Consider the following 15784-nt stretch of genomic DNA (forward strand, 5'->3'; position numbering starts at 1 on the left):
GAATGAAAGAAGCTTGTATCTCATAACCTCAGCCAGCTAACTTTTAGACAAAAATTCTATATTCACCATAAATGCTCAGTTGTTTAAAAATACTTTAATAGCTTAAGCAGATGAAACTATTTAAAGGAGTCATTCAATCTTTCCAAGTTAAAAGTGTGTGATGCTTACTCAGCCACACTGAATTGTAAGTATCACTCTACAGAAGTACTGTTCCAGTAAAAATAAGATGTAAGACACATAAGTATCTTCAAATTTTTGGTACCCACATTAAGAAAAGAACAGTGAAATCATTTTAATATATAGTTTATTTAATTCAAAACAGCTAAAATATTATAACTTACATATCTATTCAATACAACATTTTTCAATGTTTTACAATTTTTAAACTGTCTTTGAAACTCAGTGCATTTTACAGTTGAGCATGTTGCAACTCAAAATCAAAATTTTGATCAAAACTAATTTTACCTACATTTAGATTTCATAACATTTATAGTTGTTTCATATTTAAGTTGAACCAAAGAAACTAATAAGTTTTCCAATAACTGAATCTAATTTCAGATTTAAAAATCCAAATTAAATTAAATTGAATTCCCCAATCACACTGATCATACTTGAAATGTTCAATAGCCACACATGGCTACTGACGGTTGTACTGGACAGCACTGCAGACACCAGCCCTTTAAGAATCTTTTGTATGCCCCATGACCATTTAAAAATTTATCACATAAATTAGAGCTTATTATCCCTGTTTTTAGATGAGGACATGAAGGCTACATTAGTCAGTGTTCTACTAGAGAAACAGACATAACACAAGATATACAAATGTATAAGAAATTATGAGATTGGATGAAATTACAATTTTGAGCCACAGAGTTGGGTGGGAAACACGCAAAGAACATTTGCACACTGGAGAAGCTTTCAATCCAAGGTCTGGTGCACACCACAGTCTCCGTGTGAGTCTGTATCAGGAAGCCAATGGGTCTGCAATGGAAGGCTGACGAGTCTACACCAGAAGGCTGAAGGATCTGAGAGGGAAGCTGAAGAATCCGCGATGGAAGACAGGAGATGATGTCCAAGTTGAAAGCAAAGAGTGGAGCTCCTCTGAAGAACTGAAGCAGATTTGCCCTTCCTCATTTCCTCTTTATATCCTCCAGGCAATGAGCTGCTCTAGAGTGGGTCTTCTACACCTAGGGTATAGAATTGCTGAGTCGATTTAGTTAAACTTCTAAACTTCACAAATTGGCACAATCAATCAATCAATCATTACAAAGGCACTGAGTTGTCATTCATATAAGATCACGTGGCTAAGAATCAGTTCAGACTCATATCTAAGCATCTGTACCCCAGAAATTGAATCCTTTCCCCACCCAACTTGCTGAGCAAATAACAAAATAGAACATCTGTGTTAGGTGTGCAAATATCTGGAACTTTCCTAGACACTTTGCTTTCATAGCATATGGTTATGGCTACTATGTTGCTCAAACTAAAAACATAGACACATGGCTTTCACAAAAGATTTTTGCACTTCCTTCAGGCGTTAAAAAACAGTGAGAGACATCGTTTAGAAACCAAAATGTTGGAATTTGAGGACATTTCAGTAGTTTATAACAGTAGCTCCCACCTTCTTTTGAGTAGAACTCTTTTGTCCATGAGATCATAGACAAAACCCCAAAATACAAAATCCATAAAGCAAATCTGTTTGTAGGAATTCTCAGATTGTTGCCACTTGGCAACCTCCTCTTCCATACTCTCCTCTCATCATAGCAGTCCCTGAAGTAACACCCCAGACCCCATGACATCATGAAGCATCATTTAAAAAATACCCTTAAGAAAGGGCTTCTGATTTCCAAAAAAATGGGGTTGACATCATTTCCCCTATTTCACTAAGTAAGCTAAAATTCTTGAACATTACATAAAAAACAAATATAAGAAGACCCAGAAAAGTGGAGAGGGGCTGCGGATATAGCTCAGGGATGCAGCACCTGCCTGGCAAGTGCAAGGTCCTAAAAAAGGAAGGAAGGGAGGGAGGAAGGAAAGAAGGAAAGAAGGAAAGAAGGAAAGAAAGAAAGAAAGAAAGAAAGAAAGAAAGAAAGAAAGAAAGAAAGAAAGAAAGAGTGATAGTGAGCCAGGAACCCTGGATCCTCAAGAACAATGCAGTGATGAATTCCTGGTTTTTGTTTTTGTTTGTGTTTTTTTTTTGCAGGGGGGAGCATTGTCTCAAAGATCTTAGGCCATGTTTTGCAGAAATCAGCACACTGGAAACCCTCCTGGATACAGAGAAAGCCCCTCCCCAACCATAAAAACTTACCCTCTTTAACTAAAGGACCAAGAAAGAGCCTCACAATACAGAAAAGTTTTAGACAATAATCACTCTACTCCAGCCTAACATTATAGAGAATTCTGCAGCCACTATCCCTACATCCATTAATAAAAGCTGAGTGGGAAGGTTATACTTCTTTATTCTTCGGGCTGTAGCATGGCAAAACAAGCTCCATCACCCCTTCATGATATTGTCAAAGAGGGCTGTGTAAAGAGCTTAGGACTCTCTCATCTTTGCTCATTTACCTCCTCGTGTCAGTGGAGACCATGTGGGTAACCTGGACTTGCAATCCCACCTGGCCATGACGAGGCATCCTTTCCCCTCAACACTGGGGTGGTATCAAACAAGGCCTACTGGAAAGTAAGGGCTTATACTGCTACTCAGTGGTGACAAGGCTTCCCACCCATGGTATCAGTGACAACTCTGTAGAGAGCAGTGAGGAAGCATGTGATCCTATTAGCTAGAGTGGTAACCGCAGAGGTTTAGAAAAGAAGGAACCTGAACTCCCACCTCAGGCCAGCAGGAATAAGAAACCTCTTCATCCCCAGTTGTCAATGGAGGACAAAGGAGAACTTAGATTCCTACTCCTTCCTAGCAGTAATGGGAAAGAAGCCCTCTTCTCCTTGTAAAAGAGGCCAGCCAAAACACGAAATTTAGGTAAGATCCAGCATAATGTTCTGAATATGTTCAAATTTCAACCAAAAATCACTTGCTGTACCAAGAATAAGGAAAATCTCAACTTGAACAAGGAAGATTATCAACAGACACCACCACTGAGATGGGCCAGATGTAAAAATTATCTGACAATCCTTTTAAAGCTACTGTCGTAAAAATATTTCTACCAGCAATGAAAAACTCACTTAACATAAACAAAACAATAGAGAATCTCAGCAAAGAAAGAAGTCATTAAGAAAACTGAGATTGAAATTTTAAAATTGAAAAACAATAATAAAAATAAAATATTCAGTGTGTGAGACTTGACATCAGAACATAGAAGATAGATGAATCAAAGTATTTGAAGACAGAATAGAAATTATCCAATAAGAACAACATACACTGCACTAGTATAGTTCTCAGTGCATGTAGAGGAAATATTTAAGACAATTATATTATAAAGAGAGAGGAAATAAAATAAAATGAAATTTCTACATTTAAAACTAGTAAATATTGATTCTAGTAGATTGTAGCAACTATTTAAAAAGTTATTCAAAGAAATAGTCAATAGCACAATAAATCAAATAAACACAAATATATCACAGAAACACAAATCAAAATGGAATTCTAAAAATGTTCAGTAACCCTCAGGAAGGTAGGGGAAATAAGGGAAATATTTTTTAAAGGAACAAACAAACAGAAAGCATAAAATAAAATAGTAGACTCAAGCTGTATCATATCAATATTTACACTAAATATAAAGAGTCTAAATATGTCAACTAAGAGACTGGCAGAATGGCCTAAAAAATGGGTCAGGACTGGGAGTGTAACTCAGTGGTAGAGAACTTGCTTAATATGCATGAAGACGGCGGTTCCATTTCTAGCATTTATAAAAATAATCCAACTATAACATATCTATTAAAAAAACTCACTTTAAGTCAAATCTTTCATGTAAATAAGGACCAAAATGTATAACAGATATTGCAAAACAGGAATAAAATATTCAAATGAGGAGGTGAACAAGAGAGTGGGGAGAAGGAAAGGAAAGAAGGGATAAGTTTTTAAAAACTAGAAAAGAAGGAAAACATGGAAACAAGGCTTTGTAAATGGGGAAGAGGGGTTGAATAGAAGGGAGGGGAATGGGAAACAAACAAGTTTTATCATGTACAGGTACCAGGTCTCTATCATGAATGTGATCATTATGTGCATCTAAACTATACCAATAAAATCTGATTGAAAAAAATCAAATCTTTTAAAGTATACATAGAAAATATACCAAGATAGATATGTCCTGGGCCATAAAAGAAACCTCAACAAATTCAGTAAATGCAAAAGTAATACAGATAGATTTTTCTCACTATAACAGTATCAAACTAGAATTCAATAATGGGAAAATCTCCAATGAAATGGAAACCAAGCAACATACTTCCAAATAGTCCAGTGGTCAAAAAGGATGTCTCAAGAGAAATTATAAAAAATAATTCATTAAATGAAATGAAAATAAAACATATTAAAATTTATACAACACAGATAAAATAGTGATGAAAAAGATACCTGTAACACATAATGCATACATTAGAAAAGAGAAAATGTTGGGGTTAGTCAGGGAGTGCTCCCGCAGTGTACTGACTCCCCTGTGCTGTGGTATGGGCCTCGTTAAAGTTCATGTTAATATTCCTGTAAACCTGCTTGTGATTTATTTCTCAGGAAATGTGGGCTCCATAAATCTTGTAAATCTACAGAGAGACAGACAGACAGACAGAAAGACAGACTGAGAGACTGAAAGACAGAGACAGAGAGAGAAAATGTAACAAATGAATGACTGAAATTCTTATCTTAAAAGCCTAGATATAAAAGTCCAAAAATCTAAAGCAAATGGATGAAAGTAAAGATAAAAAGCAGAAGTCAATGAAATTGAAAAGAGAAACACTAATCAGTAGCGAAATTACAATTTCAAAAGGACGCAGAACTTATGATCAATTTATGTCACATTCTCAAAGGGATCAAAGTATAACAATGGAGAACAAATCATGGACCACCAAGGGTTAAGGGAGAGTGGTAGGTATATACTGTACCACAGGTAGCATACAGGGAAACTTTGTGGTGAACAAATAATTAGATTGTGGTTCATTAAAAGTATAAGTGTTTAAAACTGAGAAGGTTTTGCTTGTTTATCTGTTGATGGTTTACTTTGTTTTGCTTTGTTTTGTGGTACTGGAGATTGAACCCTGGGTTAGTACTGAGCTACAGTCTGTTCCTTTTTTTAATACAGGATCTTGCTTAAGTCCCTAAATTGCCTATATAGTGCTCAAATTTATAACTCACCTGCCTCAGCCTCCCAGAGTGCTGGGATTATAGGCAAGCATATGCCTGGCTAGAAGTTTTGTTAAAGGCCAACCATATCAAATGTTCAGAAAGTATGTGGGGTAACTGCAATTTTCATACACTGCTTGTAGGAGTATAAATTGACACAGTATCTTTGGAAAATAATTTGCCTACTTCTACGAAGGGTATTTGTGTGTGTGTGTGTGTGTGTGTGTGTGCATACTTTTGCTTCATAATTCTACTTAATCAAGTGAAATGAAATCATTTGTCCACCAAAGATATGTAGAAGAATATTCATAGTGCTTCTACTTTTCCAAAAACTAAAAACAACTCAAATTTCCATGAATATTAAAATAGATGACTGAATTGAGATACACTTACACAATGGAAATGTGATAGCCAGGTATGGTGACACTATGGGAGGCTGAGGCTTAGAAGGATTCCAAGATGGAGCCTAGCCTAGCACTTTAATAACTTAGAGAGACTTCCCATCTCAAAATTTTAAACAGTTAAATTTTAAAAAGGCTGGAGATGTAACTCAGTGTGAAGACCCTGGATTAAATCTCTAGGGAAGGGAAGGGAAGGGAAGGGGAGGGGAGGGGAGGGGAGGGGAGGGGAGGGGAGGGGAGGGGAGCGAAGGGAAGGGAAGGGAAGGGAAGGGATGGAGTGAGAGTGGGATGGAGGGGGAGTGGGAGGGTCCAAGGGAGGGAGGAAAAACTTAAAAAGAATTGATACTGCTACACACAATCACTCAAAGGAGTTTTACATTTTGTTGAGCAAAACATACTAGAAACATAAGAATACATTTTGTATGATGCTTTTTTCTGTTAAATTCAAGAACTGCAGGGCTGTGGATTCAGCTCAGTGACGCACCTGCCTGGCAAGCATGAGGTCCTGAGTCTGATTCCTGGTACCTGCCCCCAAAATAGGTCAGGGATATAACTCAGCAGCGTAGAGACTGTTTGTCAAGTGTGAGGTCCTGAGTTTGATTCTACGTATCAAATAATAAATAAATAAAAAGAACTGGCCAAACTAGCCAATAGAAACTATAGATGGCAAAGCCTGAAGAAAACAATTTAAAGGAAGAAAGATCTTTTTTGGTTCATGATTTCAGAGACTTCAGTCCATGGTTATTCCACTCCATTTCTTTTAGCCCTGAAGTGATGCAGAAACATCATAGTAGAAGGAGATTTCAGAGGAAAACTGCTTACCTCATGGCATCCAGGAAGGCGGGGGGAGGGAGGAGGGGAGAGAGAGGGAGAGAGAGAGAGAGAGAGAGAGAGAGAGAGAGAGAGAGAGAGAGAATAAAATATATCCTTTAAAGGCATACTCCCAATGACGTACTTCCTCCAACTAGGCCCCACCTCCTCATAGTCCTGACAGTTCAGTTATGAACTCATCAATGGATTAATCCATTTATAAGGTTAGTATCTTTATGATGCAATCACCTCTCTAGGCCCCACCTCTGAACACTGCTGAATTGAAGACCAACCCCTCAACACATAAGTCTTTGGGGTCACTTCACATTTAAACCATAACAATGTGTACTGACAAGGAAGGGACATGAAGGAAATGTCTGGAGCTATGGAAATAATCTATCTTACCCTGGATGGTGTTTGCATGAGTGTATGTCTATGTAAAAAATTAATCAAGCTGCATACTTAAAATTAATGTACTTTATATACATGAAAATGAAAAGTAAAAAACAACAACAAAAAAAACCTAGAAACAAATAACCAGACCACTGGTTTTGGAACCCTCTCCTGCCATGTATGAGCTACTAGGTCACTATGAATATCAACATGGGAAACTGTGTATGACTGACGTAGATATGCCCTCCGACTCTTTGAGGCTTCCTGCATGTAATGCCTTTCCCATCTTTGCCACTTCCCTGGATGGTGGCATTTATGCCTTGAAGGTGATGTTTCTGACTTCTTGACCTGAATAATGGTGACACTGTGTACTTACTTGCTTCTATTAAACATGTTATTGCACCTGGGTGAATATCTGTTTATAGATATTTGCAGGAAAGGATATGGCACAGCAGTTAGGTGTGTAGACTGTGTGGATTCAGAATGACTAGTTTTGATGCCTACTCCGTCACCTGCTAATCCAACTTCAGGCTAAGATTTTAAACTCTGGAACTCTATAATTTCCACCTCACAATGGAATTTTGTCTGCTAAATTAAAGTTGGGTAAGATGGGCAGAATATTATATCAGCCTCTCACATTTAGGAACAAGGACAAATGTGATTTATTCTTGTGCCTTGGCATTTAGTTCCATGGCACACAGAAAGTGACAAGTATTACCTAATGATTAAAAATAAAATTTCTACAGCCCTAAAGTCCTGGGTTCAAAACTCAGTTGTACCATACCTTTCTGATACCAATCTCTTTGCTTATAAAATAAAAGGACAAAATGACAATTTATGAAAAGAGCTGAACATAATGTCTTGTACACAGAAGTTCAAAAATATTAACCAAAAAATAAATAACTATTTAACTGAATTGAACTGCCAAGGTACTGAAGCTGACCTTAAAAATTGCATGATGAGGGGCTGGGGATTTAGCTCAGTGGCATAAGTGCCTGCCTTGCAGGCAGGCGGTCGTGAGTTTGATCCCTGGTACCGACAAAAAAAAAAAAAAAAGGAAGAAAAAGACAAAAAAAATTGCGTGATGTGCTTCTCTGAGTTTTCTGAACCTCAGCTTTGCTTTGGGTTGAGAAGAAAATGAGCCAGGCACTGTGGTGCATGCTTATATTCCCAGCATGGCAGGAAGCTGAGGCTGGAGGATAGTGAGTTCAAGTCTGATCTGTGCAAATTAGCAACTTAGTAAAATAAAAAATCAGAAGGACTGGAAATGCAGCTCAGTGTGAAGGCCCTGTATTCAATTCCCAGTACCACACACACACACACTCCACAGTTGGTCCCCAGAGTGCCCATCACAGTTGAAATGTACTCAGTGCTGTTTGTGGATATGAGTTTCTTCCATCTCAGTCTTGGCCTCAGAGGTGAGAGATGGAACTGTTCTCACCAAGTCAAATGGTGGGGAGTCAGGAGAGGGGAAGGAAAAGCATTCTCCTGGACAAAGGCAAAGTACTTTGCGAAGGCTAGTGTGTGGTGCTAGGCTCATGAACGGGTATTGATTTGTTCTTTCCAGGAAGAAATGCACATTATTCATTTTTAAATAGGCTGTCTCATTCTGGAAGGTATGACTTTGAAATAATAAACTTGTGTGTTTTAGGTATTGGCTGCTTGGAGGGAAGGTGTGTTGTTTTGATTAAGTGAGTACACAAGAGAACTCTGTTCTTAGTGCTATGATTAATGAAAGAAATTTCCTTAGTCCTGCTCTCTGCTTGTTCCTTGCTCTACTCTTGTGCCATGTGATCTCCCGAGTTCATTATGACTAATAACTTGTCTGATGGTGCTCCCATCCGATCAAATGTTTTATTCTACACAGTGATTTTAAAAGTTCCTAGTCCAGGATCACTTCACGCAGCCCTTACCAACTTTCAAACATCTCTGCAGCACTGTATGACTTTTGTTCTCATCACAACAACACAATGAGGTAACACACTGACCTACTTCACAGCTGAGAAAGTGGCAGAAATAAAGGGCTGATGACATGGGAGTTAGACATCCTGGACATGGGGCTGCTGCAGTGGCATGCAGAACCTCATTAATCACTTAATTAATTAGTTAAGTAAATACACAGCAGATGGTGCTTTTGTCTACTAAGAAAAAGACAGGGAAAATAGATTTACTGGAATACTAGGAATTGAAATCAGATCCTTGGGACTACTTCCCGAAATTATACTCGACATACCCCACTTTATGGAACAGAGAATCCAAAAAGTTGTACCAAATACAATTTTTTCTATATTCATGAATGTGATATTATTTCTATAAATATCTATCATATATCTCTTAAATGTAAGACACACCAGAGATGTGGAAAATGAAGAAAAAATCATGTGCTCAAAGAGCTGCACATGAAACGGCATAAGGAAGTGCCCCCTGGATTTGCAAAGGAGGCAGAGGCCTGTGGGAGAAGCAAGCAATCAAGGAAGGGCTTTGGAAAAGGCACCTTTGAACCTTAAGGAGGTTTCATTTTCACAAACGGAGAGGGTGGGCAAACCTGCTGGAGACTGGGACTAGCGTAAACTGGCATATCAGAAGTCAAAAAGTACCAAACGTCTTCACAGAGCTCAAGTGACTGCATTTGGGCCTATTTCTACTGAGACCTCCTTTAGTGTTTGGGGAACAGGAATTCTCTAAACAACATGAATTAAATTCTTTCACCATGTGCACTCTTCCTCATTTTACAAATTTGAAGCAGTGTCTGTGTGCTTTCTGGTTATCAGTGATATGTTTCTTTCTGGCAAGGAGATGGTAGAATATCTCCATCCTAATTATATTCTGATGTTATTTTTAGTATAAATTAATCCCAGTGAAGGCTCAAAGATTGGCTGGATTGTACATTTGCACTTTGGGGCCTGGAGAGAATTGTCTAGAAAGCCACTTTGAAAAAGATCTGGACATTTGTGGAGCCTTTGGTTCAATTCCCAGCAATGCAAAAAACAAAAATACTGCTTTAGTTTAAAAATAAAAAAGACCTAGTATTATGGCAATTCCTCAAAAACTTAAACTATAAGTTCCATTTGACTCAGCTGTTTACCTTCTATGTATTTTCCCAAAAGAGTTACAATGACCATACCACAGCGATACATGCATACCCATGTTTATAGCAGCACAATCGATAATAGCTAAATCTTGGAAACAGCTCATATGCCCTTCAATAAATGACTGGATAAAGCAATGTGATGTTTACATACAATGGAGCACTTAGTACTCTGCTCTAAAGAAGGGTAAATTTGAGTCATTTGTAGGAAAATGGATGTACCTCAAGGCCATAATCTTAAGTGAAATAATTTGGACACACAAATTTAAATGTCACATTGCTTCTCTTATACGAGGAACCCAAAGGATAAATAAGGAACATAATGGAGGATAAATATTGGGAAGTAGGAAGAACATGTTCAAATGGGAAGGGGCACAAGGGAGTGAGGAAGGGGAAGGGAGGAAGGAAAAAAAATAATGAAAGAAAAAAGGGAAACAAAGTTAGTTTTTTAAGTGGGAGAAGAAAATGGTTGAAGGGAGGGGAGGGGGAATAGGAAAAAATGAAGAATTAAGATGTATTATGTACAGATACAAATGTCCTTGTTGAACACAATCAGTATGTAGATAAATACATATTAATTTTTTAAAGGTTAAAAAAATACCTACTATTTCTAGCTAAGCAGGTTTTATACCATCCCAGATTTGAGTGTCTTTGTTTGCTAAGCCCAAAAATATGTAGCTGTACAATCCTGGGCTCAGAACTCACCTATCCTGCATGAGTTGCAGACAGCTGTTCTGCTGGTTGTCATCACTAGATGACCTTTACCATCAATGCCCCTGCTCAAGGGATAAACCTAAAGATGCAGTGTAAACTCCTTTCCCAGCAGGCTGTAGTCAGAGGGATTAAGATGCCACCTGCTTTATACCCTCATGGAATTACTGACCTCAGAGGCCTGGAATGTCCTGTACAGTTATTTTTAAGTCAAGTAGTTGAGAATTAGTCATCACCTAGAATTTAATATGTGTGTTTCTTGGCCTCAAAGCAGAAAACTTTGCTCAGTACACATGCAATATATTTACCTTCAAATCATGTAACAATACAGGGCTGCTCTGTAATATTTGTTCTTATTATAGTCCAGGATGATGGATCATTTTGAGACCTTAGCTGCCCAATTTGGTCTCTAAAAGAGAACTGCATCAGAGATTTTTTCCTACAGACAAGCTCGGAACAGAATCTGACATTATCTTGATACCTTCCCTCACAAACCAAGAGCTATCAGGGGCTTTCTCCCTGGATCAGCAGGATGGATATAGCAGGTTTTCTAGTTTATGGAAACTTCCCTAAAATCAACAGTTTTTGATTGTAAGAGTCTTACTGCTTCTTGGATAGCTGGTTTGGCCCCTCACCCCTAGGTCTTCTCTGACACTCATTTCCTGGTTCCTCACTGCATGGTTGACATTTGACCAGCAAGTTGATCCTCCTGCCACATCCAATAGGCTCTCTAGGGCCTCATCCACTACCTATTGCCTTCCTGGTTGCTTGGTCTATCCGTCTCACCCTCCCTGGAGTATCTGAATTCTTTATACAAGGAGACAGTTCATTATGCTCCTGAACGTTCTATCTTCACCATGTGCCTCAATGAATCACAGCATTTTATAAGAAAACTATGTAGTTCATATTTTCCAGCCCTTTCTTCTCCTTGCACTTGGCTCTGATTCTTTTCTCAACCATTGCTTTAGCTCTTTGAACCTGGTTAAGTATCCCATCTTTGCAAATCCCTACTTCCTGTGTTGATATTACATGTATACCATGTCTGCAAGCAAAGCCATATGACCCAGGAGCTCCACTCCCAGGAATATAACCAAAAGAATTGGAAGTGGGGACTTGAATAGATCTCTGTATACTAATGTCCATAGCAGCACTATTCACAACAGCCAAAAGGTGGAAACAACCCAAATACCTGTCAACTGATAAGTAGATAAGCAAAATGTGGTATATATACACAGTAGAATATTATTTAGTATTTTTCAGTCATAAAAACGAATTAAATTCTGAAACATAGATGAACTATGAAGACATTTTGCTTAGTGAAATAAACCAGACACAAACAGGCAAATATACTATGAATACAAGATTTATACAGGACAAATGCTCATGTAAAATATCTAGAATACATAAATTCACAGAGACAAAAGGCAGAATAAAGGGTACTGGGAGGTGAGGAAGGGGGAGTGAGGAGTCATTTAATGGGAACAGAGTTTATGTTGGGGATGACAGAAACATTTTAGGTATAAATAGTGGTGATGCATGTTCAGCATTGTGAATATAACTAATGCAACTGTCTTGTACATTTATAAATGGTTAAAATGATAAATGTTACATGTTTTTTACTATAATTTAAAAAATGAACAGAAAAATATCTACTTCCAGCACAGTATGAGTCACTGTGAATAGACTTTCTTCTTCCACTGCCCTTCACCCACTTTGCCTCTCAGTACATCTGTGGACAGTAGTTGGCACCTAAAAATGATCAGATATGAAGAACAGATGAGCTCACATATGGAGACAAGTGACTTCGCTACTTTAAGCAGAGTTTATTCAACACTTGCCAGGAAGAGTCAAAGCCTAGGTTTTGTAAAAAGACTGAGAGAAGCATTTGAAAAGGTGGAAGGCACCTTCGTATGCCAAAAAGTGGGAACACTGAGCTCATGCCTCTGCCCTACATCTATTCCTCAAGCTTCTTTCTTGGATCAGCATGATTGTAAGAGAAACCTCAGCTTCAAGCAGCCATTCTGTCCCTGGCATACTTACATCCCCAAGAGGGCAGTGTCTCTGGAATTCGTCCAAGACTAAAATGGATTTTTAGGGATCAAAGACTTAATTCACATGGAAAGCAAGGTTTACAGCTGGGTAGAATTACTGTTTAGTGCTTTTTTCCTCCTTTCTGTAATTTATTTCTAACGTGTTAGAAAACTCTAGAGAAAAAAAAATGAATGTGGCTTTTTTTCAATTAGGACCTACTCTGGTGAAATTTTCATTATATTCCCCAAGCCTCAAAATTAAAAAGACACCATGAGTACTAATTGAAATATCCCTCAATTTTCTAAATAATTCCTTTAAGGTGTACTCTGCAATTTTTATTGTGTCACTAAGCTTAAAATTCATTTTCTAGAGAGGTAAATGGTAGTGTCAGACAAAGATTGACACTCCATCTTGTGCATGAAAAATAAAAGCACAGAAAGAACACTAGCACCCTGCTTTGGTTTGCTTGTGCAAGAGACAGGAATAGCTCCAATATCTCCTGCCTTTTGAAATCCAGGCTTCTTTTCCAAAAACCATTTTGAACACATGCAATGCAAGAATTAAGACCAGGTTTCCTAGTCAGAGTCAAAGTGACAAGTCAGCAGTATGAGTGGTTCTGAGAGGTAAGAGTTAAAGGACTTAGAAATCAGAATTTCCAGGTCTAGGAGAGCCATTTTTATGCCTTAATCTTTCAGGCTATGTATGTATGTCACCCACCAGCCTGAGCTGTGCTGAGATGTTATCTTGGGCAAAGGTCTGCTAGGCAATAAGGAGTCAAAACCTAAGACTAAGTGAGCTGCCTCTTGCCTTGAGTGGTTGGTAGTTCTAATGATGATGTCCAAAATAACACAGAAGCCTTGGATATGTAAGAATATCCACACAGAAGAAGTGCAACTCAGTGAATAGGGTACCATGGCCAGACATCCTGGCCAGATTTTACACTGTAGTGCAGGGAAGTGGTATCCTGGATATCGGCGTATATCTAAGGGTAGTCATCTCCAGTGTGGTGGAGAGAGACAAACACAATAGTTGAGAAAGCTATTCCAATGAGGGCCTAATTTAGGAGAAGAAACAGCAAACCAGATTAGATACACAAACTAGACACCCAGAGTGACAGTTTAGGTATCATTTGGGAACACTTCTGCTTACAAGTAACAGAAAACAAATAACAGTGCCTTAAACTTTAAGAATGTTTATTTGCCAAATAAAGTGTCTAGAGATAATCAGTCTTAGGATTCCTCAAGTAGCTAGACAATGTCATTGCTTTTTTTTTCATTCTTACACCCTGCCATTCTTCAGCATGTTGGCTTTTTATCTTGCACGTTATCTAATGACCCCAAAATGGTTGTCATAGTAGTATCATATCATCACATAACCCACAGGCAGAAAATGCGGAAAGTATTTCTCTGAAGAGTGCTTCTTATATCCCTCCAGCCAGAGCTATGTCACATGACTGCCCATAATAGCAAATAGTATTGACCTTTCCATTTCTCTAATGCACAGGAGGCCATAGTATGGCATGGAGGCTGAGGTTGATACGAAATCCAGGGTCCAGGGTATTCCATCAAGTATCACACACACCAAACTTGGACAACCACACGAATTCTAGTGGGGATGGGATTTGTAATACACTTATTTCCAAGTGGGGATGGGGTTTGTAAGACACTTATTTAGATAGCGCAGGGTTTGTGTGGGGCTAAGCATTTATTGAAGGTATTTAACAAAACAAATGTTTTTGGAAAAATCTTCATATCCTAACAAGTGTGTATGAAATGCTCTCTTCTTTGAGAAATAAACTTATCATTACACTTTTCTAGGAGCCTACCTGCCATTACCAACTGTCTAGCTTTGTATTGACATCAGAAACTTCCAGGGCTGTCTTGGCCCCGTTTATAGTAAAGTACCATAGGTCATGGAGGCATTTAGGGGAGGAGTGACAGTATCTTTCTGGGCTGTCCATTTCCCTCCCAGTGAAAAGAATGTTGAGTAAAATTACCCCTTCAGACTCTGGTCTCCTCAGATACACTATGGGATGTCAAGGCCTCAAACTGCTTCCTGATGGGCTTTCTTGGTCTCTTGGCAACTGAGCGTTCTGATAAAGCCAGAAAAAGCCTCTCCTGACAGATACAATTCCAAATCACAGCAGCTGTAACTGGAGGCAACAGTGATACCTAACATTTGTGTAGCTTTTCTTATGAGCCAGAAACATGTTCAATGCCTTTTCTAGGCCCAACTCATTCATTCCTCAGAAAAACCATGTGAGGAGTTGCTGTTAGCATCACCCCTCTTCCCAGATGAGGAAACCCAAGCACCAACAAGTTAATGAACTTGCTTAAGATCACATAACTAGTAAGTGGCAAAGCAAAGAATTGAAGCTGTGCCGCCTGGCCCCAGAAACTATGATCCTAACCACTAAACTCCCTCCAAGGAAATACTGCAGTGCTTTAACAAACATAAAAGGAAAAATACAGCTCACAAAGGCAGCCAAAAACATGTGGAAGAAGAAGAAAGGGTGGGTATTTCATTCATCCACTGGTACCCAGGTGTGGAGCCTTTACCCAGCACTGCCGGTAAAGTACTATAGGTCATAGAGGCATCTATTGGACTTTGAGAACCACAGAGTCTGGACAGCAGCATGCTACATTGATAAAAAGTACAAACAGAGGGTGTAAAATCTAAATATTTGTGAAAAAAGCAGTCGCCATAACTTTGCTACTCTGGGACAGGCAGTATCAGACATGGCATATTTTAGGATAGAGTTGTCACTTGGGTTACACTTAACTTTCCTACACAATGCAGTCTTTACCAACCTTTTAAAATATATAAACAACTCATTTCTTGCAGTTACTTTACAGAGATTTTATGGCTGCCTGCCTAATGCTGACATGAAATAGCTTTTGTCTTGACTGTTGGAGTCAATAGGCTTCAATATCTGAAACATAAAAGTTGATCCTATTGTTTTGACTGCTTTGTATTTTTTTTTTGTTTGTTTCTGAAGTGCCAAATATAGAAACCATTCTAAGAAGCCTTTTCATACATGCAGATTTCACTCAGAGATCCTTT

The 15784-nt window shown here is 38.4% G+C and overlaps 1 long non-coding RNA gene across 10 annotated transcripts in view; it reads right to left on the reverse strand.

Moving 5' to 3' along the window:
• Window positions 1-287: 287 nt before the first annotated feature.
• The window catches only part of LOC106026912 (uncharacterized), a 36309-nt gene continuing 20812 nt past the window's right edge, over window positions 288-15784 (reverse strand). For 4 of the 10 annotated variants that reach the window (XR_010045422.1, XR_010045424.1, XR_010045427.1 and 1 more), the window contains one exon: window positions 288-1187. This is a non-coding gene — a long non-coding RNA (uncharacterized LOC106026912). Of the gene's footprint in view, window positions 1204-12037; window positions 12440-15784 lie in introns of those variants that run through there. The other 6 variants (XR_010045430.1, XR_010045426.1, XR_010045423.1 and 3 more) reach the window with 4 other exon arrangements.

This window comes from Cavia porcellus, unplaced genomic scaffold (genome assembly GCF_034190915.1).
Source record: "Cavia porcellus strain 051 isolate PalLab524CR breed Dunkin Hartley unplaced genomic scaffold, mCavPor4.1 scaffold_33, whole genome shotgun sequence".
Lineage (NCBI taxonomy): Eukaryota > Metazoa > Chordata > Mammalia > Rodentia > Caviidae > Cavia > Cavia porcellus.